The sequence below is a fragment of the Rhinopithecus roxellana genome, chromosome 4 (genome assembly GCF_007565055.1).
Source record: "Rhinopithecus roxellana isolate Shanxi Qingling chromosome 4, ASM756505v1, whole genome shotgun sequence".
Taxonomy (NCBI): Eukaryota; Metazoa; Chordata; class Mammalia; order Primates; family Cercopithecidae; genus Rhinopithecus; species Rhinopithecus roxellana.
In genome coordinates, this window is record NC_044552.1 from 66206099 (window position 1) to 66231094 (window position 24996).

The window sequence follows — 24996 nt, forward strand, 5'->3', positions numbered from 1 at the left end:
ATTACAGGAGGACACAATGAGAAGGCTGCACCTGCAAGCCAGGAAAAAACTCCCTCACCAGGAATTAAATCAGTTTGCACCTTGATTTTCAACTGACCAGCCTCCAGAACTATGAGAAACATTTTCGTTGTTAAAACCACTCAATGTATGGTATTTTTTATAGTAGCTCAAGTAGACTATTACAGTAGTTTTTATGTTTTTAGGAACTTGGTCATTTCATCCAGATTATCCAATTTGTTGTCATATAATTTGTTCATAGAACTCTCTTGTAATTATTTTATTTATGTATAAAGAGTAGTAATATGCCTACTTCAATATTGTAGTAATCTGATTATTCTCTATTTTGTTTTTAGCCAATCTAGTTAAAGATTTGCCTATTTTGCTAATATTTTTGGAAAACTAATTTTTTGTCTTTGTTCATTTTCTCTATTGTTTTTCTAGTTTCTATTTCATTTATCTCTACTCCAATTTTTCCTTCCTTCTGCTAGCTTTGGGCTTACGTTGTTCTTTCTCTAGTTCCTTAAGTTTTTAAGCTGTTAATTTAAGATTTTTAAATTTAAGTATTTATACATACAAATTTTCCCTTAGCACTGTGTTTGCTGCGTCACAAAAATTTCGGTGTGTTGTGTTTTAATTTTCATTTATCTCTAAGTATTTTCTAATTTGTCTTGTGATTTTTCTCTTTGAACTATTGGTTATTTAAGAGTGTTCTTAATTTTCACAAGCCGTTGAATTTTTCAGTTTTCGTTATGTAATTATGTTATTGATTTCTTTAATTTTATCCAATTTTGGTCAGAGAAGATACTGCATATAATATTTATTTTAAAAATTTTATTAATATTTAATTTGTGGTCTAACATATAGTCTATCTTGAAAATGTTCAATGTGCACTTAAGAGGAATGTTTTCTGTTGTTGTCGAGTAGAGTGGTCTGTACATATCTGTTAAGCGTAGTTGGTTTATTGTGTTTTGTAAGTCCTCTATTTCCTTACTTATCTCATTTGATTATTTTATCCTTTGTTCAGAGTAAGATATTGGCACCATCTCTTTCCTTCTTCAATTCTGTCCACTTTTGCTTTATATCTTTTTTAATGGTTTGTTGTTGAGTAGTGTTTGTAATTGTTATATCTTCCTGCTGTGAAACATTTATTGACATACAATGCCTTTCTTTGTCACTTGTAAACTTTTTTTATTTACAAAAAGTTAAATTACAAATTATTGTTGCAATAATACTAGCTTTTATAATTGTCAATGCATTTACCTTTACTGAGACCTTTATTTCTCTGCATGGCTTTGAGGTATTGTCTACTGTACTTCCCTTTCAACCTGCAAGACTCCCTTCAGTATTTTCTTAAATGTTAATAGTATATTTTACTTAATCTCATATATCTATATTATCATTTCAACAAGTAATCGATGTAAATTTCTTAAATCATGTACAACTTGATATTTTGAAGTATATGTATATTCTGGGATGATTAAATCTAGCTAGTTATCACTTTTGTAATGAAAACACAACATCCACTCTGCGCATTTTTCAATAGTACCATATGTCAATATTAACTAGAGTCACCATGTTGTACAATAGATCTCTTGAATTTATTTATCTTAACTGTAAATATGTTTTCTTTGATCCACATCACCTCAAACCCAATTCACCCTAACCACCCGAGCCTCCATTCTATTCTCTACTTGTATGAGATCAATTTTGTAGATTTTTCATATGAGTGAAATAATGTGGTATTTGTCTTTCTGTGCCTGGCTTATTGCACTCAACATATCTCCTCCAGGTTCACCCACTGTTGCAAATGACAGGACTTAGTTTTTTTATGGCTAAGTCGTATACCATTGTGTATATATACCACATTTTCTTTATCCATTCATATATTAATGGACTCTGAGATTCATTCCGTATCTTGGTTATTGTGAATAGTGCTGCAATAAACATTGGAATGTAGCTGTCTCTTTGACGTATTTATTTTGTTCCCTTTGGATATATATACCTAGTGGTGAGATTGCTAGATCATATGTTAGTTCTATATTTAGTTTTTTGAGGCACCTCCACAGTGTTTTCCATAACAGCTCTACCAATTTGCATTCCCACCAACATTGTGTGAGGATTTCCATTTCTCTCCATCCTTGCTACCACTTACCTTTTGTATTTTTTGTAACCATCATTCTAATAGGTACAAGTTGATATCTCATTGTAGTTTTGACTTGCATTTCCCTGATGATTACTGATGTTAAACATTTTTTTCATATACCTGTTGACCTTGTGTATGTCTTTTGAGACATGTCAATGAAAGTCTTTTGCCCATTTGTTAATTAGGTTATTTGCTTTCTTGCTATTGACTTGTAAGAGTTTCTTATGTATTTTGGATATCAACTCCTTATCAGCTGTATAATTTGCAAATATTTTCTCCCATTTTGAATGTTGTCTTTTCATTCTGGTAATTTGTCTCCTGCATTGTGCAGAAGCTTTTTAGTTTGATGTAATCTTATTTGTCTAATTTTGCTTTTTGTGGCCTGTGCTTTTTTTTCTTTTTTTTTTTTTTTTAGACAGAGTCTCACTCTGTCACCAGGCTGGAGTGCAATGGCCCAATCTCAGCTCACTGCAACCTCCACCTCCCAGGTTCAAGTGATTCTCCTGCCTCAGCCTCCCCAGTAGCTGGGATTACAGGTGCGTGCCACCACACTCAGCTAAATTTTGTATTTTTAGTAGAGACAGGGTTTCACCATATTGGCCAGGATGGTCTCCATCTCTTGACCTCGTGATCCACCCACCTCAACCTCCCAAAGTGCTGGGATTACAGGCGTGAGCTACCACGCCCAGCCCTGGCCTGTGCTTTTAAGGTGATAGCTAGAAAATCATTGCAGAAACCAATGTCATGAAGCTTTTTCCTATGTTTTCTTTTAGCATTTTCATAGTTTGGGGGTCTTCCATTTAAGTTGCTAACTTACTTTGAATTTATACTTTATCAGGTGAAAGATAAGGGTCTAATTTTATTCTTCTGCATGTGGATATCCAGTTTTCCCAATATTATTTATTGAAAAGACTTTCCTTTCCCCATTGTGTTTACTTGGCACCTTTGTTGAAAGTCACTTGATTGTAAATGCATGGACTTATTTCTGGACTCTTTATTCTGTTCCATTGGCCTATGTTTCTGTTTTTATGCAGATACCTTTTTTATTATTATTATAGCTCTGTAGTATACTTTAAAGTCAAGTACTGTGCTGCCTCCTCCTTTTTTTTTTATCAAGATTACTTTGGCTATTTGGGATCTTTATAATACCATTTGAATTTTAGGGGTTTTTTTCTGTGAAGAATGTCATTGTATTGCAGATGTCATAATTCTATATCTAGAAAACTCCATCATCTCAGCCCAAAAGCTTCTTAAGCTGCTAAGCAACTTCAACAAAGTCTCAGGATACAAAATCAATGTGCAAAAATCACAAGCATTTCCACACACCAACAATAGATAAGCAGAGAGCCAAATCATGAATGAACTCCCATTCACAATTGCTACAAAGATAACAAAATACCTAGGAATACAGCTATCAAGGGAAGTAAAGGGCTCTTCAAGGAAAACTACAATCCACTCCTCAAGCAAATCACAGGGGAAACAAACAAATGAGAAAACATTCCATGCTCATGGATAGGAAGAATCAATATGGTGGAAATGGCCATACTATCCAAAGTAATTTATAGATTCAATGCTATTCCCATTAAACTATCACTGGCATTCTTCACAGAATTAGAAAAAAACTATTTTAAAATTCATGTGGAACCAAAAAAGAGCCCATATAGCCAAGAAAATCCTAAGCAAAAACAACAAAGCTGAAGGCATCATGCTACCCAACTTCAAACTATACTACAGGACTGTAATAACCAAGACAGCATGGTATTGGTACAGAAACAGACACATAGACCAGTGGTACAGAATAGAGATCTCAGAAATAAGATCACACATCCACAACCATCTGATTTTCAACAAACCTCACAAAAACAAGCAATAGGGAAAAGATTCTCTGTTTAATAAATGGTGCTGGGAACACTGACTAGCCATATGCAGAAAATTGAAACTGGACCCTTTCTTCATGCCTTGTATAAAAGTTAACTCAAGATAGATTAAAGACTTAAATGTACAACCCAAAACCATAAAGGCCCTAGAAGAAAATCTAGGCAATACCATCCAAGACATAGAACAGGCAAAGATTTCATGACGGAAACATCAAAAGAAACTTCAGCAACAGCAAAAATTGATAAACGGGATCTAATTAAACTAAAGAGCTTCTGCACAGCGATAGAAACTATCATCGGAGTGAACAGACAACCTACAGAATGGGAGAAAAGTTTTGCAATCTATTCATCTGACAAAGGTCTAATATCCAGAATCTACAAAGAATTTAAGCAAATTTACAAGATTAAAACAAACAATCCCGATAGGGCAGAGCAAGATGGCCGAATAGGAACAGCTCCAGTCTCCAACTCCCAGCGCGAGCGACACAGAAGACCGGTGATTTCTGCATTTTCAACTGAGGTACTGGGGTCATCTCACTGGGGAGTGCCGGATAATCAGTGCTGGTCAGCTGCTGCAGCCCGACCAGCAGGGCGAGGCATTGCCTCACCTGGGAAGTGCAAGGGGGAAGGGAATCCCTTTTCCTAGCCAGGTGAACTGAGACACACAACACCTGGAAAATCGGGTAATTCCCACCCCAATACTGTGCTTTAAGCAAACGGGCACACCAGGAGATTATACCCACACCTGGCCGGGAGGGTCCCACGGCCACGGAGCCTCCCTCATTGCTAGCACAGCAGTCTGCGATCTAACCGCAAGGCAGCAGTGAGGCTGGGGGAGGGGCGCCCACCATTGCTGAGGCTTAAGTAGGTAAACAAAGCCGCTGGGAAGCTCGAACTGGGTGGAGCTCACAGCAGCTCAAGGAAACCTGCCTGTCTCTGTAGACTCCACCTCTGGGGACAGGGCACAGCTAAAAAACAACAGGGGAAGCCGCAGAGGCCTGTGCAGACCCAAACGACTCTGTCTGACAGCTTTGAAGAGAATAGTGGATCTCCCAACACGGAGGTTGAGATCTGAGAACGGACAGACTGCCTACTCAAGTGGGTCCCTGACCCCTGAGTAGCCTAACTGGGAGACATCCCCCACTAGGGGCAGTCTGACAGCCCACACCTCACACCCCTGAGAGGAAGCTTGCAAAGTAAGAATCAGACAGGTGCACTCGCTGTTCAGCAATATTCTATCTTCCGCAACCTCTGCTGCTGATACCCAGGCAAACAGGGTCTGGAGTGGACCTCAAGCAATCTCGAACAGACCTACAGCTGAGGGTCCTGACTATTAGAAGGAAAACTATCAAACTGGAAGAACACCTATATCAAAACCCCATCAGTACGTCACCATCATCAAAGACCAGAGGCAGATAAAACCACAAAGATGGGGAAGAAGCAGGGCAGAAAAGCTGGAAATTCAAAAAATAAGAGCGCATCTCCCCCTGCAAAGGAGCGCAGCTCATTGCCAGCAATGGATCAAAGCTGGTCAGAGAATGACTTTGACGAGATGAGAGAAGAAGGCTTCAGTCCATCCAACTTCTCAGAGCTAAAGGAGGAATTATGTACCCAGCGCAAAGAAACTACAAATCTTGAAAAAAGAGTGGAAGAATTGATAGCTAGAATAATTAATGCAGAGAAGGTCATAAATGAAATGACAGAGATGAAAAGCACGACACGAGAAATACGTGACAAATCCACAAGCTTCAGTAAACCGACCTGATCAACTGGAAGAAAGAGTATCAACGATTGAGGATCAAATGAATGAAATGAAGCGAGAAGAGAAATCTAAAGAAAAAAGAAGAAAAATAAATGAACAAAGCCTGCAAGAAGTATGGGGCTATGTAAAAAGACCAAACCTACGTCTGATTGGGGTGCCTGAAAGTGAGGGGGAAAATGGAACCAAGTTGGAAAACACTCTTCAGGATATCATCCAGGAGAACTTCCCCAACCTAGTATGGCAGGCCAACATTCAAATTCAGGAAATACAGAGAATGCCACAAAGATACTCCTCCAGAAGAGCAACTCCAAGACACATAATTGCCAGATTCACCAAAGTTGAAATGAAGGAAAAAATCTTAAGGGAAGCCAGAGAGAAAGGTCGGGTTACCCACAAAGGGAAGCCCATCAGACTAACAGCAGACCTCTCGGCAGAAACTCTACAAGCCAGAAGAGAGTAGGGACCAATATTCCACATTCTTAAAGAAAAGAATTTTAAACCCAGAATTTCATATCCAGACAAACTAAGTTTCATCAGTGAAGGAGAAATAAAATCCTTTACAGATAAGCAAATGCTTAGAGATTTTGTCACCACCAGGCCTGCCTTACAAGAGACCCTGAAGGAAGCCCTAAACATGGAAAGGAACAACCAGTACCAGCCATTGCAAAAACATACCAAAATGTAAAGACCATCGAGGCTAGGAAGAAACTGCATCAACTAACGAGCAAAATAACCAGTTAATATCATAATGGCAGGATCAAGTTCACACATAACAATATTAACCTTAAATGTTAATGGACTAAATGCTCCAATTAAAAGACACAGACTAGCAAACTGGATAAAGAGTCAAGACCCATCAGTCTGCTGTATTCAGAAGACCCATCTCACATGCAGAGACATACATAGGCTCAAAATAAAGGGATGGAGGAAGATCTACCAAGCAAATGGAGAACAAAAAAAAGCAGGGGTTGCAATCCTAGTCTCTGATAAAATAGACTTTAAACCATCAAAGATCAAAAGAGACAAAGAAGGCCATTACATAATGGTAAAGGGATCAATTCAACAGGAAGAGCTAACTATCCTAAATATATGTGGACCCAATACAGGAGCACCCAAATTCATAAAGCAAGTCCTTAGAGACTTACAAAGAGACTTAGACTCCCATACAATAATAATGGGAGACATCAACACTCCACTGTCAACATTAGACAGATCAACGAGACAGAAAGTTAACAAGGATATCCAGGAATTGAACTCAGCTCTGCACCAAGTGGACCTAATAGACATCTATAGAACTCTCCACCCCAAATCAACAGAATATACATTCTTCTCAGCACCACATCGCACTTATTCCAAAATTGACCACATAATTGGAAGTAAAGCACTCCTTAGCAAATGTACAAGAACAGAAATTATAACAAACTGTCTCTCAGACAACAGTGCACTCAAACTAGAACTCAGGACTAAGAAACTCAATCAAAACCGCTCAACTACATGGAAACTGAACAACCTGCTCCTGAATGACTACTGGGTACATAACGAAATGAAGGCAGAAATAAAGATGTTCTTTGAAACCAATGAGAACAAAGATACAACATACCAGAATCTCTGGGACACATTTAAAGCAGTGTGTAGAGGGAAATTTATAGCACTAAATGCCCACAAGAGAAAGCTGGAAAGATCTAAAATTGACACCCTAACATCACAATTAAAAGAACTGGAGAAGCAAGAGCAAACACATTCAAAAGCAAGCAGAAGGCAAGAAATAACTAAGATCAGAGCAGAACTGAAGGAGATAGACACACAAAAAAACTTCCAAAAAACAATGAATCCAGAAGTTGGTTTTTTGAAAAAATCAACAAAATTGACAGACCGCTAGCAAGACTAATAAAGAAGAAAAGAGAGAAGAATCAAATAGATGCAATAAAAAAACGATAAAGGGGATCTCACCACTGACCCCACAGAAATACAAACTACCATCAGAGAATACTATAAACACCTCTACGCAAATCAACTAGAAAATCTAGAAGAAATGGATAATTTCCTGGACACTTACATTCTTCCAAGACTAAACCGGGAAGAGGTTGAATCCCTGAATAGACCAATAGCAGGCTCTGAAATTGAGGCAATAATTAATAGCCTACCAACCACAAAAAGTCCAGGACCAGATGGATTCACGGCTGAATTCTACCAGAGGTACAAAGAGGAGCTGGTACCATTCCTTCTGAAACTATTCCAATCAATTGAAAAAGAAGGAATCCTCCCTAACTCATTTTATGAGGCCAACATCATCCTGATACCAAAGCCTGGCAGACACAACAAAAAAAGAAAATTTTAGACCAATATCCCTGATGAACATCGATGCAAAAATCCTCAATAAAATACTGGCAAACCGGATCCAGCAGCACATCAAAAAGCTTATCCACCATGATCAAGTGGGCTTCATCCCTGGGATGCAAGGCTGGTTCAACATATGCAAATCAATAAACGTAATCCAGCACATAAACAGAACCAAAGACAAAAACCACATGATTATCTCAATAGATGCAGAAAAAGCCTTTGACAAAATTCAACAGCCCTTCATGCTAAAAATGCTCAATAAATTCGGTATTGATGGAACATATCTCAAAATAATAAGAGCTATTTATGACAAACCCACAGCCAATATCATACTGAATGGGCAAAAACTGGAAAAATTCCCTTTGAAAACTGGCACAAGACAGGGATGCCCTCTCTCACCACTCCTATTCAACATAGTGTTGGAAGTTCTGGCTAGGGCAATCAGGCAAGAGAAAGAAATAAAGGATATTCAGTTAGGAAAAGAAGAAGTCAAATTGTCCCTGTTTGCAGATGACATGATTGTATATTTAGAAAACCCCATCGTCTCAGCCCAAAATCTCCTTAAGCTGATAAGCAACTTCAGCAAAGTCTCAGGATACAAAATCAATGTGCAAAAATCACAAGCATTCTTATACACCAGTAATAGACAAACAGAGAGCCAAATCATGAATGAACTTCCATTCACAATTGCTTCAAAGAGAATCAAATACCTAGGAATCCAACTTACAAGGGATGTAAAGGACCTCTTCAAGGAGAACTACAAACCACTGCTCAGTGAAATAAAAGAGGACACTAACAAATGGAAGAACATACCATGCTCATGCATAGGAAGAATCAATATCATGAAAATGGCCATGCTGCCCAAGGTTATTTATAGATTCAATGCCATCCCCATCAAGCTACCAATGAGTTTCTTCACAGAACTGGAAAAAACGGCTTTAAAGTTCATATGGAACCAGAAAAGAGCCCGCATTGCCAAGACAATCCTAAGTCAAAAGAACAAAGCTGGAGGCATCACGCTACCTGACTTCAAACTATACTACAAGGCTACAGTAACCAAAACAGCATGGTACTGGTACCAAAACAGAGATATAGACCAATGGAACAGAACAGAGTCCTCAGAAATAATACCACACATCTACAGCCATCTGATCTTTGACAAACCTGAGAGAAACGAGAAATGGGGAAAGGACTCCCTATTTAATAAATGGCGCTGGGAAAATTGGCTAGCCATAAGTAGAAAGCTAAAACTGGATCCTTTCCTTACTCCTTATACGAAAATTAATTCAAGATGGATTAGAGACTTAAATGTTAGACCTAATACCATAAAAACCCTAGAAGAAAACCTAGGTAGTACCATTCAGGACATAGGCATGGGCAAGGACTTCATGTCTAAAACACCAAAAGCAATGGCAGCAAAAGCCAAAATTGACAAATGGGATATGATTAAACTAAAGAGCTTCTGCACAGCAAAAGAAACTACCATCACAGTGAACAGGCAACCTACAGAATGGGAGAAAATTTTTGCAATCTACTCATCTGACAAAGGGCTAATATCCAGAATCTATAAAGAACTCAAACAAATTTACAAGAAAAAAACAAACAACCCCATCAAAAAGTGGGCAAAGGATATGAACAGACATTTCTCAAAAGAAGACATTCACACAGCCAACAGACACATGAAAAAATGCTCATCATCACTGGCCATCAGAGAAATGCAAATCAAAACCACAATGAGATACCATCTCACACCACTTAGAATGGCAATCATTAAAAAGTCAGGAAACAACAGGTGCTGGAGAGGATGTGGAGAAATAGGAACACTTTTACACTGTTGGTGGGATTGTAAACTAGTTCAACCATTAATGAAAACAGTATGGTGATTCCTCAAGGATCTAGAACTAGATGTACCACATGACCCAGCCATCCCACTACTGGGTATATACCCAAAGGATTATAAATCATGCTGCTATAAAGACACATGCACACGTATGTTTATGGCGGCACTATTCACAATAGCAAAAACTTGGAATCAACCCAAATGTCCATCTGTGACAGACTGGATTAAGAAAATGTGGCATATATACACCATGGAATATTATGCAGCCATAAAAAAGATGAGTTTGCATCCTTTGTAGGGACATGGATGCAGCTGGAAACCATCATTCTTAGCAAACTATCACAAGAACAGAAAACCAAACACCACGTGTTCTCACTCATAGGTGGGAACTGAACAATGACATCACTTGGACTGGGGAAGGGGAACATCACACATCGGGGCCTATCATCGGGATGGGGGAGGGGGAGGGGGGAGGAATTGCATTGGGAGGTATACCTGATATAAATGACGAATTGATGGGTGCTGATGAGTTGATGGGTGCAGCACACCAACATGGCACAAGTATACCTATGTAACAAACCTGCACGTTATGCACATGTACCCTAGAACTTAAAGTATAATAAAACAAATAATAATAATTTTTTTAAATCCCATTAAAAAATGGGCAAAGAACATGAACAGACAAGTCTCAAAAGAAGACATTTATACAGCCAATATACATATGAAAAAAAGTTCAACATCACTGATCATTAGAGAAATGCAAATCAAAACCACAGTAAAATACCATCTCATACCAGTGAGATTATTAAAAAGTCAAGAAACCACAGATGCTGGTGAGGCTGTGGAGAAATTGAAAAGCTTTTACACTGTTGGTGGGAATGTAAATTAGTTCAACCACTGTGGAAGACAGTGTGGCAATTCCTCAATGACCTAGAGCCAGAAATAGTATTTGACCCAGCAATTCCATTACTGGGTATATACCCAAAGAAATATAAATCATTCTATTATAAAGACACATGCATACATTTGTTCATTGCAGCACTATTCACAATAGCAAACACATAGAATTTACCCAAACACCCATCAATGATAGACTGGATAGAGAAAACGTGGTACATATATATCATGGAATAACATGAAGCCATAAAAAGGAACTAGATCATTTCCTTTTCAGGGACATGGATGGAACTGGAAGCCATTAACCTCAGCAAACTAACACAGGAACAGAAAACCAAGACTGCATGTTCTCACTTATAAGTGGGAGTTGAACCATGAGAACACATGGACACAGGGAAAGGAACAACACACACTGGGGCCTGTCGGGGAGTGCGGGGGGAGGGAGAGCATCAGGATAAATAGCTAATGCATGCAGGGCTGACATAGGTGATGGGTTGATAGGTACAGCAAACCACCATTGCACACGTTTACCTATGTAACAAACCTACATGTCCTGCACATGTATTCTGGAATTTAAAATAAAATTAAATTGAATTTAAAACATAAAATAAAATTAAAAATCTAGCTGTCTTCTATTAATTCAGAACATTAAAGAGATTTGTAAACATAAAAAAAGTCATTATAGTTTTAACACGGATTTTATTGACTCTATAGATTGGATTCAGCAGTATGAACAGTCTAACAATATTAATTCTTCTAACCTATGAACATGAGGTGTATTTCCATTTGTTTCTGTCTTCTTCAATATTTTCATCAATGTTTTATAGTTTTTTCAGTGTAGATGTATTTTACCTCCTTGGTAACATTCATTTGTAAGGTTTTTTTTTTTTTTTTTGGAGCTATTGTAAATGAGATTTTAAAATTTTCTTTATCAGATGGTTCATTGTTAGTGTGTAAAAATGCTACATTTTTATGTTGATTGTGACCTACAGCTTTACTGAATTTTGCTATCAATTCTAACCATCTTTTGGTAAAGTCTTTAGGATTCTCTATACATAAGCTTATGTCATCTATAAACAGGAACAATTTAACTTCTTCCCTTCTAAGATGGATACCTTTTCTTTCTCTTGCCTAATTGCTCAGATTAAGACTTTCAGAATTATGTTGAATAGAAGTGGCAAGAGTGGGCATGCTTGTCTTGTTCCAGATTTTAAAAGAAAAGCTTTCAACTTTCCCCCATTCAGTGTAATGTTACTTGTGGGTTTTTCATAGATGGCCTTTCCTGTGTTGAGGTACATTTCTTCTATACCTGATTTGTTGAGAGTTTTAATCACAAAGGACCATAAATTTTATCAAATTCATTTTCTGTATCTATTGAAATGATCCTATGGTTTTTGTTCTGCATTCTATTAATGTGATGCATTCATTTGCATATGTTGAACCATCATTGTATCACTGGGCTGAATCACACTTGATCATAGTGAATGATCTCTTTAATAAGATGTTAAATTACGTTTGCTAGTTTTTTACTGAGGATTTTAACATGTATGTTCATCAGGAATATATGCCTGTATTTTTCTCTTGTATGTGTGTTTGTCCTTGTCTGGTTTGGTATCAAGGTAATGCTGGCCTCACAGAATGAATTTAGACAATTTTTTCTCCTTCAATTTTTTTGAAATAATTTGAGAAGAATAAGTATTAGTTCTTCTTTAAATATTTGATAGAATTCAGCAGTGAAGTCTTCAGGTCCTAGACTTGTCTTTGATGGAAGACTTTTTATAAATGATTCCATCTCCTTATTCATTATTGGTCTTCTCAGTTTTCTATTTCTTCATAATTCAATCTTGGTAGGTTGTACGTGCCCATGAAATTGTACATTTCTTCTAGGTTATCCAATTTGTTGGCATATAATTGCACATGATAGTCTATTATAATATTTTTTTCTGTGATATCAGTTGTAATGTCTCCTTTTTCATCACTGGTGTTCTTCATTTGAGTCTTCTCTTTTTTTTTGAGTCTAGCTAAAGATTTGACAATTTTGTGTATCTTTTCAAAAAATAAACTCTTTATTTTATTGATCCTTGGTAATTTTTTACAGTCTTTCACTTATTTCTGCTCTGATCTTTATTATTTTCTTTCTTATACTAATTATTTATTTATTTTATTCTTATTTTTCTGGTTCCTTGAGGTGCAACATTGGGTTTTTTATTTGAGATCTTTCTTCTTTTCTGATGTAGGTATTTACTGCTCCAAATTTCCTGCTAAGTACTGCTTTTGGTGTATTCCACAGGTTTTGGTATGTTGTGTTTCTATTTTCATTTGTCTCAAGTAATTTTTTAATTTCCCTTTCAGTTTCTTCATTGACCCATTGGTTTTTCAAAAGCATATTGCTGAATTTCCATGTTTGTAAAGTTTTCAAAGTTCCTGCTTTTATTGATTTCTATCTTTATTCCAATTATGTTCAGAAAAGTTACCTGGTATGATTTCAACCTTCTCAAATTTTTTTCAGACTTGTTTTGGGCCTTACATATGATCTATCTTGGAAAGTGTTTTATGTGCGGTTGAGATATTCTGCAGTTGTTGGATGGAATATCCTGTAAATGTCTGTAAGTTTCATTTGGTCTAGAGTACAGATTAAATCCAATGTTTCTTTATTGATTTTCTGTGTGCATGACCTGTCTGTTGCTGAAAATGGGATGTTGAAGTCTCCCACTACTATTGTATTGCCATCCATCTATTCCTTTAGATCTATTAATATTCACTTTATGTATTTAGGTGTTCTGATGTTGTGTGTTTGCATTTACAATTGTTACATTTTCTTGTCGAATGAAACCCTTTTTCATTATGTAATGTCCTCCTCTATTTCTTTTCATAGTTTTTGACTTAAAATTTATTTTATCTGATATAAATATAGCTACTCCTGCTCTCTCATGGTTTTCATTTGCATGGAAAATCTTTTTCTATACCTTCACTTGCTATCTATGAGTGTTCTTACAGGTGAGATGAGTCCTTTGCAGGCAACATAGAGTCAGCTCTTGTTTTTTTCATTCATTTAGGCATTATATGTCTTTTAATTGAATAATTTAATCCATTTACATTCAAGGTAATTGTTGATAGGTAAGAACTTGCTACTGCCATTTTTTAATTGTTTTCTGTTTTCTACCTGTTTTGCATATCCGTTGTTCCTTTCTTTCTCTCTTACTGTCTTCCTTTGTGGTTGAGTGATTTTATCATGTTTGATTCATTGCCTTTTTTTGAGAGAAAGAAGGTGTATTAGTTCATTCTCACACTGCTATGAAGAAATATCCAAAACTGGGTAATTTACAAAGGAAAGAGGTTTTGTTGACTCACAGTTCCACATTGCTGGGGAGGCCTCAGGAAACTTACAATCATGGTGGAAGGCAAAGGAGAAGCAGGCACTTTCTTCACAGGGTACAGGACAAAGCAAGTGCAAGCAGGAGAAATGCCAGATGCTTATAAAACCATCAGATCTCCTGAGAATTCACTCACTATCACGAGAACAGCATGAGGGAAACTGCCCCCATGATCCAATTACCTCCACCTGATCCCCCCCTTGACATGTAGGGATTATAAGGATTACAATTGGAGGTGAGATTTGGGTGGGGACAGAGAGTCAAACCATCTCACAAGGTCTGATTCTGTCACCCAGGCTGGAGTGCAGTGGCACAATCTTGGCTGACTGTAACCTCTGCCTCCTAGGTTCAAGCAATCCTCCCACCTCAGTCTTCTGAGTAGCTGGAACTACAGGCATGCACCACCATGCCAGCTAATTTTAGTAGTTTTTGTTTGTTTGTTTGTTTGTTTTTAGTAGAGATGGGTTTTCACCATGTTGGCCAGGCTGGTCTTGAACTCCTGGCCTCAAGAGATCCACCTGTCTCAGCCTCCCAAAATGCCGTACTCAGCCACTATACCCAGCCATTACTTCTTTTGTTAAACATATCTATCGTAGGTTTTTGTTTTTTGGTTACCATGAGGCTTACAAAAAAAAATCTTATAGGTAACAATTTAACTTCATAAAATAAAACTCTATATTTTTACTCCACTCCTCACCATATTTTGAATTTTTCAGTGTCACAATTTACATCTTCTTATATTGCAAATCCCTCAAAGAAGTTTTTGTATTCTATGATTTTGTCTTTTAACCTTCATACTAAAGATATACACAAGATATACGTGATTTACATACCCCCATTACAGTACAGTCATGCATCACTTAATAACAGGTGCTGAGAAATGCATCATTAGGTGATTTAGCCATTGTGTGAACATCATAGATTGTATTTACACAGACCTAGATGATACTGACTACTCCACACCTAGGCTATATGGTATAACCTATTGCTCCTAGACTACAAACCTGTACAAATTTTTACTGTATTAAACACTGAATCTTATGGGACCATCATCGTATATGCCACTTGTTGACTGAAGTGTCATTACGCAGCTCATGACTGCACTCCCTTTTACTAGTGAGTCTTATATTTTTAGATGTTTTCATGTTACTCATTAGCGTCCTTTACTTTCGGCTTTAGCATTTCTTGTCCTGTGATAAACTTCCTCAGCTTTTGTTTGTTTGGGAAAGTTTTTAATCTATCATTCACTTATGAAGGACAACTTTGCTGGGTACAATATTTGTGAATGGCAGGGTTTTTTTTTAAATTTTTCCTTCAGTGTTTTGAATATGTCTTCTCACTCACTCACTCAAGCTTGGATTGTAAGGTTTCTGTTGAGAAGTTTGCTGTTAAATGTATTGAAACTCCTTTTGTGTCGCTTCTTTCCTCTTGCTGCTTTCAGGATCCTCTCTTTGTCTTCAATCTTTGAAAGTGTGCTTATATTGTGTCTTGGTTTAGACATATTTGGATTAAGCCTGATTGGAGACTTTTGGACTTCCTTTACCTTGATATCTATATTTTTCTCCAGGTTTGGAAATTTTTCTGCTATCAATTATTAAATAAGCTTTCTATCCCTTTGTCTATCTCTAATCCCTCTTGAATGCCAAAAACTGCTAATTTGCTCTTCCAGTGTTGCCCCATAAATTCCATAAGCTTTCTTCAATCTTTTACATTCTTTTTTTCTCCTCCGACTGTAAATTTTTAAATAACATGTCTGAGTTTACAGATGTGTTTGTTGTGTTTGTTTTGCTTGATAAATTTGCTTGATGCTCTTTATTACATTTTTCACTTTGTTCTGTATTTTTCAGCTCCAAGATTTTTATTTGATGTTTTATTCCTTTAATCTCTCTGTTAAATTTCTCAGATAAATTTCTGAATTGTTTTGCTATATTTTCTTGAAGTTTACCAAGTTTATTTATTTATTTATTTATTTGAGATGGAGTGTCACCTGCCATGTCACCCAGGTTGGACTGCAGTGGTGCAATCTCAGCTCACTGCAACCTCCACCTGCTGGGTTCAAGTGATTCTCCTGCCCTCACCTCCTGAGTAGCTGGAACTGCAAGCACATACCACCACGCCCAGCTAATTTTTGTATTTGTAGTTGAGATGGAGTTGAAGCGCATTGGCCAGACTGATCTCAAATTCCTGACCTCAAGTGATCTGCCCACCTTTGCCTCCCAAAGTACTGGGGTTACAGGGGCTAGCCACTGTGCCCGGCCTTACTAAGCTTTTTTAAAACAGTATTTTGATTTCTTTTCTGATAGTTCATTTATCTCTATCTCTTTAGAGTTAGACCTTAGCACCCTATTTTGCCATTTGATTATGTCATGTTTCCTTAATTGTCCTTGATATTCATGGTCATGCATTGATGTCTGTGCATTGAAAAATGAGTACTTATTCTAATCTTTGCCGTCTGACTTTGTCTGGAAATGTCCTTCAATAGTCCAGATATTCTGGGTAGATTGTCTGATGTGGTATCTAAGACCCTGACTGCTGCACCTGTTTCAGCACTAGGGGGTGCCTATGCCTAGGACTGCCATGCCAGCACAGTCTGGGCTGAAATTGTTTCTGTGGTTCCCAAGTTTTCAGATGTTTGGGATGGGATTTTTGTCTGTGGTTAGTGGCTGGTTGGATTTCTGTCAAGAGGAAATGAAGCAAGAGAACTCCTATTTTGCAATCTTGTTCATATTACTCCCTTTTGGCATTTCTTGCAGGATAGGCCTAGTGGTAACAAACTCTTTCAGCTTTTATTTTTCTGGAAATATCTTAACTTCTCCCTCACTTTTGAAAGACAGATATAGAATCATTAGGTGACAGTTTTTTTTTTTTTTTTTCTTTTAGCATTTGAAATTACCAACCCACTGCCTCTGGCTTCCAAAGTTTCTGATAAGGAATATGCTGATAATCTGATTGAGAATCTCTAAGATGAGACAAGTTTCTTCTGTCTTGCTGCTTTGTTCTTTATTTTTGTCTTTCAACATTTTGGTTATGTGTCCTGAGCATCTCTTATACGTGACAAGTTTCTTCTTTCTTTCTGTTTTTAAGATTCTCTCTTTATCTTTGTCTTTCAACAATTTGATTATGTGGGTCTCTTTAAGTTCACCTTACTTAGGGATCATTAGCTTTTTGGATGTCTATATTCTTGTCTTTCACAAAACTTGGGAAGTTTTCAACTATTATTTCTTCATGTAATCTCTCAACCACCCCCACTCTCTTTTTCCTTTTGGATTGCCACAATATGTGTGTTAGTCCATTTCATGGTGTCTCATGGGTCCCTTACGCTGTGTTTTTACTTCACCTTTTTTCTTTCTCTTCTTCAGACTTGATAGTTTCAATTGTCCTATTTTCAATTCCTACTCAACCCTGCTTTTGAATCCTTTTGGTCATTTTTTTTAAATTTCAGTTATTATTATATTCAGCTCTAGAACTTCCTTTTGGTTTCTCTTTAGATTTTCTATTTCCTTATTGATATTTTCATTTTGTTCATACATTGTTTTCTTGACCTTCTCCATATCCTCCTTTTGTTATTTGAGTAGCTTTCAAATGGTGTTTTAAAGACTTCTTTAGTAGATTTGTCTTCTGATCTCTCTCAGTAACAGTTTCTGTTGTTGTTCATACTTTTTTCTTTCTTTGTATGCCTACTAATTTTTTTTTCAAAAATAGACATTTAAATCTGATAATCTGGTAACTCTGGAAATCAGGTTGTCCCCTTTCCCCAGAGTTTGGTGTTATTTTGTTTCATTTTGATTTGATTTTGATTCTTGTAAGTTATCTCTATGCCAATGATTAGCCTACGATATAAACTTAATGTCTTCTCAGGCATTTTTCTGAGCCTGTGCCTCTCCCTTGGCTTGTTAGTGACTTTCTGATTTTCCTGGTATATGCAGTTGCTTTTGAATATCCTAGTCTTTAATGTCTGATTGTCAAAAAAGGAAAAACAAATGAAGTAGGGGGAATATGGTCCTGGTAATTTAAATTCCCTGGAAGTTGCTCAGTTACAGGAAAAGAAATTTGTAATATTTGGAGGTGAGGAGATACAACAATGACTATCTGTCTTTGTGTCTGCACCTCCATGATCAGAAGCAGCAGTCAGCACTCAGAACATAGATTCTGATATTTGGAGGACAGAGTTCTTCTTGCCTACCTTGGCTCCTGCAAGCTGCATGCAAGCTTCCTGCAGCTCATGCACTGCCTCCAACCAGGCTCAGGGTGAGAGACAGAAAGCTGCTAGCCAGATAAGAGCAGAAATTGACCAAAATTAACCACAGTTTACTGTCAAGCATTCCCCTGGAAGTTGCAAGCCTTCAATAACACTCCAAAGTTCAAAAATATTTACAACAGACAGAATATGCTAATGCAGTTGTTATCTAGATGGGAAGACAGATTCTTGAAGCTTCTACTCATCCATCTGCCCAGAATCTTTGCCACTGTTATTTAAGAGGTGGTATCATGCATCTTGAAAGGCTGTGATGAAGATCAAGTAAGAAAAATCCAAGTAAACTCTTTAGAGCAATGCCTAGCTTTCAACAAATGTTGGCTATAATTATAATGCTCAAAAACAGTATCTATCTCCATTATTATTTAATTTGTTTTAATGATAATTTTTGTGGTAATATCATCAACACTTCACATTTATGGAAATTGAGCCTCAGCAACTTGACTAACATCACAGACACAGTGTTCAGATTTTTATATCCTAATTCCAAACCCAATATTCTTACTACTAGAATATGCTGGACTGTTTTACTCCTAAATTGGTTAAGAAGCCAAATATAGGAGGAGGTTAACAAATTAAGGTAGCTGTAGTTACTCAGTGGTCTGTGGGTTCACAGCATTTTAATAGAGCCGACTTTGCTCTTAAGATAGAGTAAGCAGTTGGTATGACTCAGGAATCTCTAGGAATGTTTCTTCCTTAAAAGGCAAGCTTTTGCTTCTAAATCCTGTAACAATTAAGATTCTAATTAAGGGAACATTGGATAGACATATTAAGGAGCAAAATACCTCTAGAAGGTATTGAAAATACTCACTATAAGTATAAGCCAGTTGATTACAACTGAGCAAGCAAGTCTTCACTTTGATAACTTCTAGACCTAAAGACCATGTTTAACTGATATTTGAAGGTATGAAATGCATAATATGGAAAGAGATTTAACCTAGAGCATGGTGAAGATCTAGCTAAAGGCACAGTGTGTAGTTATAGATGCTGAAGGAAGGAAGCAGCTCTAAAACAAAGTGAGATGGTATCCAATACTAGCTTTCATACTCCCAGGTCCACCTGAGATGGGTTTTTGCCTGCCACAGATAGACACTGGATAAGTATATATGCCAAGATTTCAGTGGTGCAGCAGCTGATGTAGCTACAATGCCCCTTAAGTGGTCTGTACCCATCTGTCAACATCATTGGAAAATGTCTATTGTTTCCCTCTAATTGCTGATTTTTGTTGGCCTGCTAATCATGAAGCCTGATCCTCATTGTTATCTTCAAGTATATTGTATTATCCATGCTCACCAGACAAAACCACCAGGAATATCGCTGTAGTTTAAAAAAAAATAGGTTTATTGATCTTGCTGCAGCAAGGGACACAGAACATCCAGGGATTTCAGTTTATATTTGGTGATTTGGGAAAGGATTCAAAGAAATGAAGGTCTCTCCAGACAGGGTGCTGTCTTAAAGCAAGAGAAATTTGATGAATGAGCATCAGTAATTTTTTATCTAGGAGGCAGAATTAAGCACATAAGGCTAGAGTTGTCATTGAGCAGTGGTCAATGACAATAAGAAGCAGTGGTTACTTAATGTTAACTGGAAAAGGGAGATGCTTGCCATTTTTATGGTTGTGGATGATTTTGGTTTTCTCTCTTGTCCAGGCATGGTTACAAAGTTAACTTATTTTTGTCTTGTTGCATCACACCATGGAGAGACCTCATCTGAGGTTTATATTCTATGGAATTTTGTTCCACAGAGGAATACCACAGACTGATGGTTAGCAACTAGGCTGCTCCCCAAAAGCTCTCAGGGACTTTTTTTGGTCTTTCTCACAATTACTCAACTGACTATTATATACTGTCCATTCTCCTTCTTTGGCAATAGGAGAGGGATAAAAATGAGAATCAATGTGGGAGTGGTAAGATAACAAGCGCTGGGAAGTTATGGTTTATTCTTATTGAAGGGAAATCTCCTAAGAATGTGAGATGATTAGGAATGTCATAATTAAACAAATATATAAATGTGGCCATTAGGATCAAGAGAATGCATCATGTTGCTCAGGCATAGCAAGGCAGGCAATCGAGTGCAGATTGAAGGTGATCTCTGTACTTATAAATCAATAGATAAAACAGATAATACTACTATAATCATCACATATGTTACATAGCACTAAGATTTCATGTGCAAGCATGCAAAAAGTTGAAATGTATTTTCAAATTCGTTGATAGCACAAGATTTGCTTTTATTCAATACTAAAACTGAGTACTTGTTTAAAGTGAACTTCAATCTTTCATTTTCAAGATAGCTAACTGAAAACAAGCACAAGACTCCACTCCTGGTGTCCAAACTCCAAAACATGATAGAAACTATTTTTTAGATAATATAAAGCAATAAATCAATGGACAGTCATACATTGGTTTATGAAAATGACAGAGAAATTCTTACTAAACAATGTGATCTTTTAAAGGGCCCTATTAAAGGTTATTCCTGTTTTCTCTGCCATTTTTGAACCAACTGAGAGATAAGACAAAAGGAATTAACAACTTCACTACTGGTAAATATCTTTATAATGAAAAGTTGTGCAGTAACAATGGCTTCCCAATTCTTATCCCAGAATGCAGCATACTAAACCACCTGATTGCCTGCTTGGACCACTGGTGACCTCCGCACATGGATACCCGCCCCTTTAAAATTTAGAAAATAGAATAGCTTTGTGTTTTCCTTGGGAAGCTGAACCTCAAAGAAAGAGAGAAAGGGAGAAAGCTATACATATCCTATTCTTTAAACATATAAACTAGCTAATCACTCCTCCTTTTGAAAGGAGTGAATAATGGAACTGAGAGAAATCAAAGCAGAGAAATGGTGGATGACTTCACTCATGAAACATGAAGTCAGAAGAAAGGAGGTTCTCCCATTGCAGATAAACTAAAATGCTGAAAGAAAACCTGAAACTAAGAACAGCCAATATAAGCTGCAGGTAGTCGAGGCAACCCCACTGATATTCCATAATGAGGCAGATTTCCACAGTGGTAGCAGGCATGTTAGTTTACTCTTTTATATCTTCCAGGCTAGACATAAGCAACGGTGTCCTTTATAAAATTCATGCATACTTACGGAAGAGATACTAGGCTATACCTGGGAGACTAGCACTTCTCTGCAGGATTAGAAGGAAAGATAAGTAGTCGAAATCAGATGACCAGCCACTAATGTATTACATCTACTACAAGCCATCTCATCCTCTGTTTTTATTGAAAACTGCATGGTGTGTAAACTCAGGAGCTAATTCTAACCTTTATCTCCAGCCAGGCTGCACAAGCAGAAGCAGTGAACAGTCTACCAGGGAATATTATCTTCAAGGATCAGCTCAAAGCCAATAATCATCACACTGTTGAAGAGTGACTGCCCCAGGAAAGAGACAGGGCACCAGTGGGAACACAATAAACAGAAGAATTTACACTTGAGGAAACAGAATAAAAAAGTAATCACACAAGCACTTTAAAATAAGTCATATCAGGCATGGTGGTTCACACCTGTAATCCCAGCACTTTGGGAGGTGAAGTCATGTCGGTCACTTAAGTCCAGGAGTTCGAGACCAGCCTGGCCAACATGGCAAAACCCATCTCTACTAAAACTACAAAAACTAGCCAGTGTGGTGGCCCACGCCTGTGATCCCAGCTACTCAGGAGGCTGAGGCAGCAGAATCATTTGAACCTGGGATGTGGAGGTTGCAATGAGCCAAGCTTGTCCCACTGTACTCCAGCCTGGGTGACAGAGCAAGACGCTGTCTCAGAAAAATGAATGATAATAAGTCATATTTCACATTTTCAGAGAGATAAAGGAGAGAATTGGTTTATGAAATAGGAGGAAGCAATTCAAAAATAATAAGAGGTGGTTATTAACAAGCAAAGCATAGCACCTAAATTCCCAGACAACCTAGGTTTCAATTCTGGCTCTGACGACAATCAATAGTTGGATGTCTCCAGGGCAAATTGCTTAACCAATCTGTGTCTTCATTTTTCCATCTGTAAAATGAAGATAGTCATGGTATATACCTTATATATGTGGTATGAGGATTAAATAATTTAGCATTAGTAAAGCACTCTGAACAGTATCTGACACATAAATGTTTGTTAAATAAACAAACAAATTGGAAATTCTAAAAATAACAACCATAATTTTTGGTATTCAGGATTTTATGGGTGAGCTGAAAACCAGAAGGAGAGAAGACAAAGAGCATGTTAATGAGCTGGAAGAACATAGAAAATGAGATGGAGGCCGGGTGTGGTGGCTCATACCTCTAATCCCAGCACTTTGGGAGGCCAAGGTGGGCAAATCACCTGAGGTCAGAAGTTCAAGACCAGCCTTGCCAACATGGTGAAACGCAGCCTTTACTAAAAATACAAAAATTAGCCAGGCATGGTGGTACACGCCTGTAGTCCCAGCTACTCAGGAGGTTGAGGCAGGAGAATCACTTGAACCTGGGAGGTGGGAGGTTGCAGTGAGCCAAGATCATACCAGTGCACCCCAGCCCGGGGTACAGAGCAAGATTCCTTCAAACCAACCAACCAACCAACAAACAAAAAAAGACAAGAAAAGAAAAGAAAATGGGACAGAAATGGAGAGTATGAAGAAACACATAAGATACTGAAAGGATAGACACAGAAAAGCTAAAATTTATCTATTAAAGGTAGAGAACAAAGGAAATGGAAGAGAGGCAATATTGGAAGAAATAACAGCCCAAACATCCTGTAACTAAAGAAAGAAATGAGACTGAATTGATGTCTCTGTGTTCCAAGCACAATAAATATTTTTAAAAATTCTTGCCATATTTTAATAAAATTCAAGAACATACAAAAGAGATAAGATTGCAAGTACTACAAGAGAAGAGAAAATTATATTTTTAAAGGGAATAGAATGAGAGTTTTCAACAACACAATCGGCATCAAGAAGACAATGAATAGAGCAACATTTTCAAAGTGAACAAAAACTACTTTGAACCTTAAGCCAAACCAGCTCTCTTAGAGGTTATATCCTCAACGTACACTAGAAACATGCTTTTTAGAGCTATTGAAGGAAATAGCAACATAATCAGTTACAAATATTGAAAATGATACAGTGAAAAATAGAAAAGAGACAAAGCAAAAAGAACTGGCATTTTTCATTACAAGGATGAAATTATGTATTTGTACCTTTTTCATAGAGATTAAATCTGTTTTTTATATAACCAACTAAAATAAGCACTTTTTTTTTCCCGACAGAGTTCTGCTCTGCTCCCAGGTTGGAGTGCAGTGGCGCAATCTCGGCTCACTGCAACCTCCACCTCCCGGGTCAAGCATTTCTCCTGCCTCAGCCTCCCGAAGAGCTGGGATTATGAGTGCAGGCCAGCATGCATAGCCAATTTTTATAATTTTAGTAGAAATGGAGTTTCACCATTTGGGCCAGGCTGGTCTCAAACTCCTGACCTCAAGTGATCCACTCACCTCAGCCTAAAATAAGCATTTCAAGTGCTCCTATACAGGGGGCTTGAAAGACTTAGAAGACTCAACCCTACCTCTGAGATATGCCCCATGTGTTAGAGAGAGGAAGGGTAGAACAGTGAACAGACCCAGGGAATCCCAGTCTGTCATTTACTGGCTTTATAGATTGGGGAAAGGGAGCTGATGTCTCTGAGCCTTAGCTTTCTTGCCTGTAAAATGGGGATGATGAAGTGCCCATCCCATAACTTTATGAATTACTTAGTGCAATACCGGGCATGTAGACAATATTCATTTTCATTACTCCTCTTCTCGTGTATAAGGAGATGCTTGAAAAGGCAATCACCATGTAGTAGGATTTTACTTTATTTTTATGTGATTCTTTGTATTTTCCTGTATTGTGTATTTGTACAGTAAGCGTGTATTATTTTTACAAAGTTTAAATAATGCACCCTGTAAAGGAATCAATATTTTTAAATTATCAGAAGAAGATTTCAGAGATCATTTTTAATAATCTCAGAATAAGTAAGACCTTTATGAAAAACATGGACAGACACATACACCACAGGTAGTCAAAATGTAATACTTCTAAGGGACAAAAACACTATGAATAAAGTTAAACAATAGCAATCTTTGAGGAAATATTTGCAGCATGTATCTTAAATTTTTTTAAATCAGTAGGAAAAAGATAACCCAATAAAAATGGTCAGAAAAAGAAAATAAATTCATAGAAGAGGCAGTACAATTAACCCAGAAATAGATGAAATTATTTTCAACCTCTAAATAGTATACTGTTAATTGAAACAATAATGGCATATTACATATCATTCATAATATTGGTAGATATGGCTGGACATGGTGACTCATTCCTGTAATCCCAGCACTTTTGGAGGCTGAGGCAGGCAGATCGTTTGAGCTCAGGAGTTCAAGGCCAATTTAGGCAATCAAGGGAGATCTCATCTCTAAAAAAAATAAACAAAAAATTAGCCAGGTGCAGTGGTGTGTGCCTGCAGTCCCAGCTACTTGGGAGTTTGAGATGGGAGGAT

The 24996-nt window shown here is 37.3% G+C and overlaps 1 protein-coding gene across 9 annotated transcripts in view; it reads left to right on the plus strand.

The window, feature by feature from the left end:
* Positions 1–24996, plus strand: part of OPRM1 (opioid receptor mu 1) — a 127030-nt gene that overhangs the window by 60367 nt on the left and 41667 nt on the right. The window contains exon 3 of one of the 9 annotated variants that reach the window (XM_010357562.2): positions 21779–22730. The exons of the other annotated variants lie outside the window; for them this stretch is intronic. The gene's annotated coding sequence lies outside the window, so the exon portion shown is untranslated. Of the gene's footprint in view, positions 1–21778; positions 22731–24996 lie in introns of those variants that run through there. 9 annotated transcript variants of the gene reach the window in all.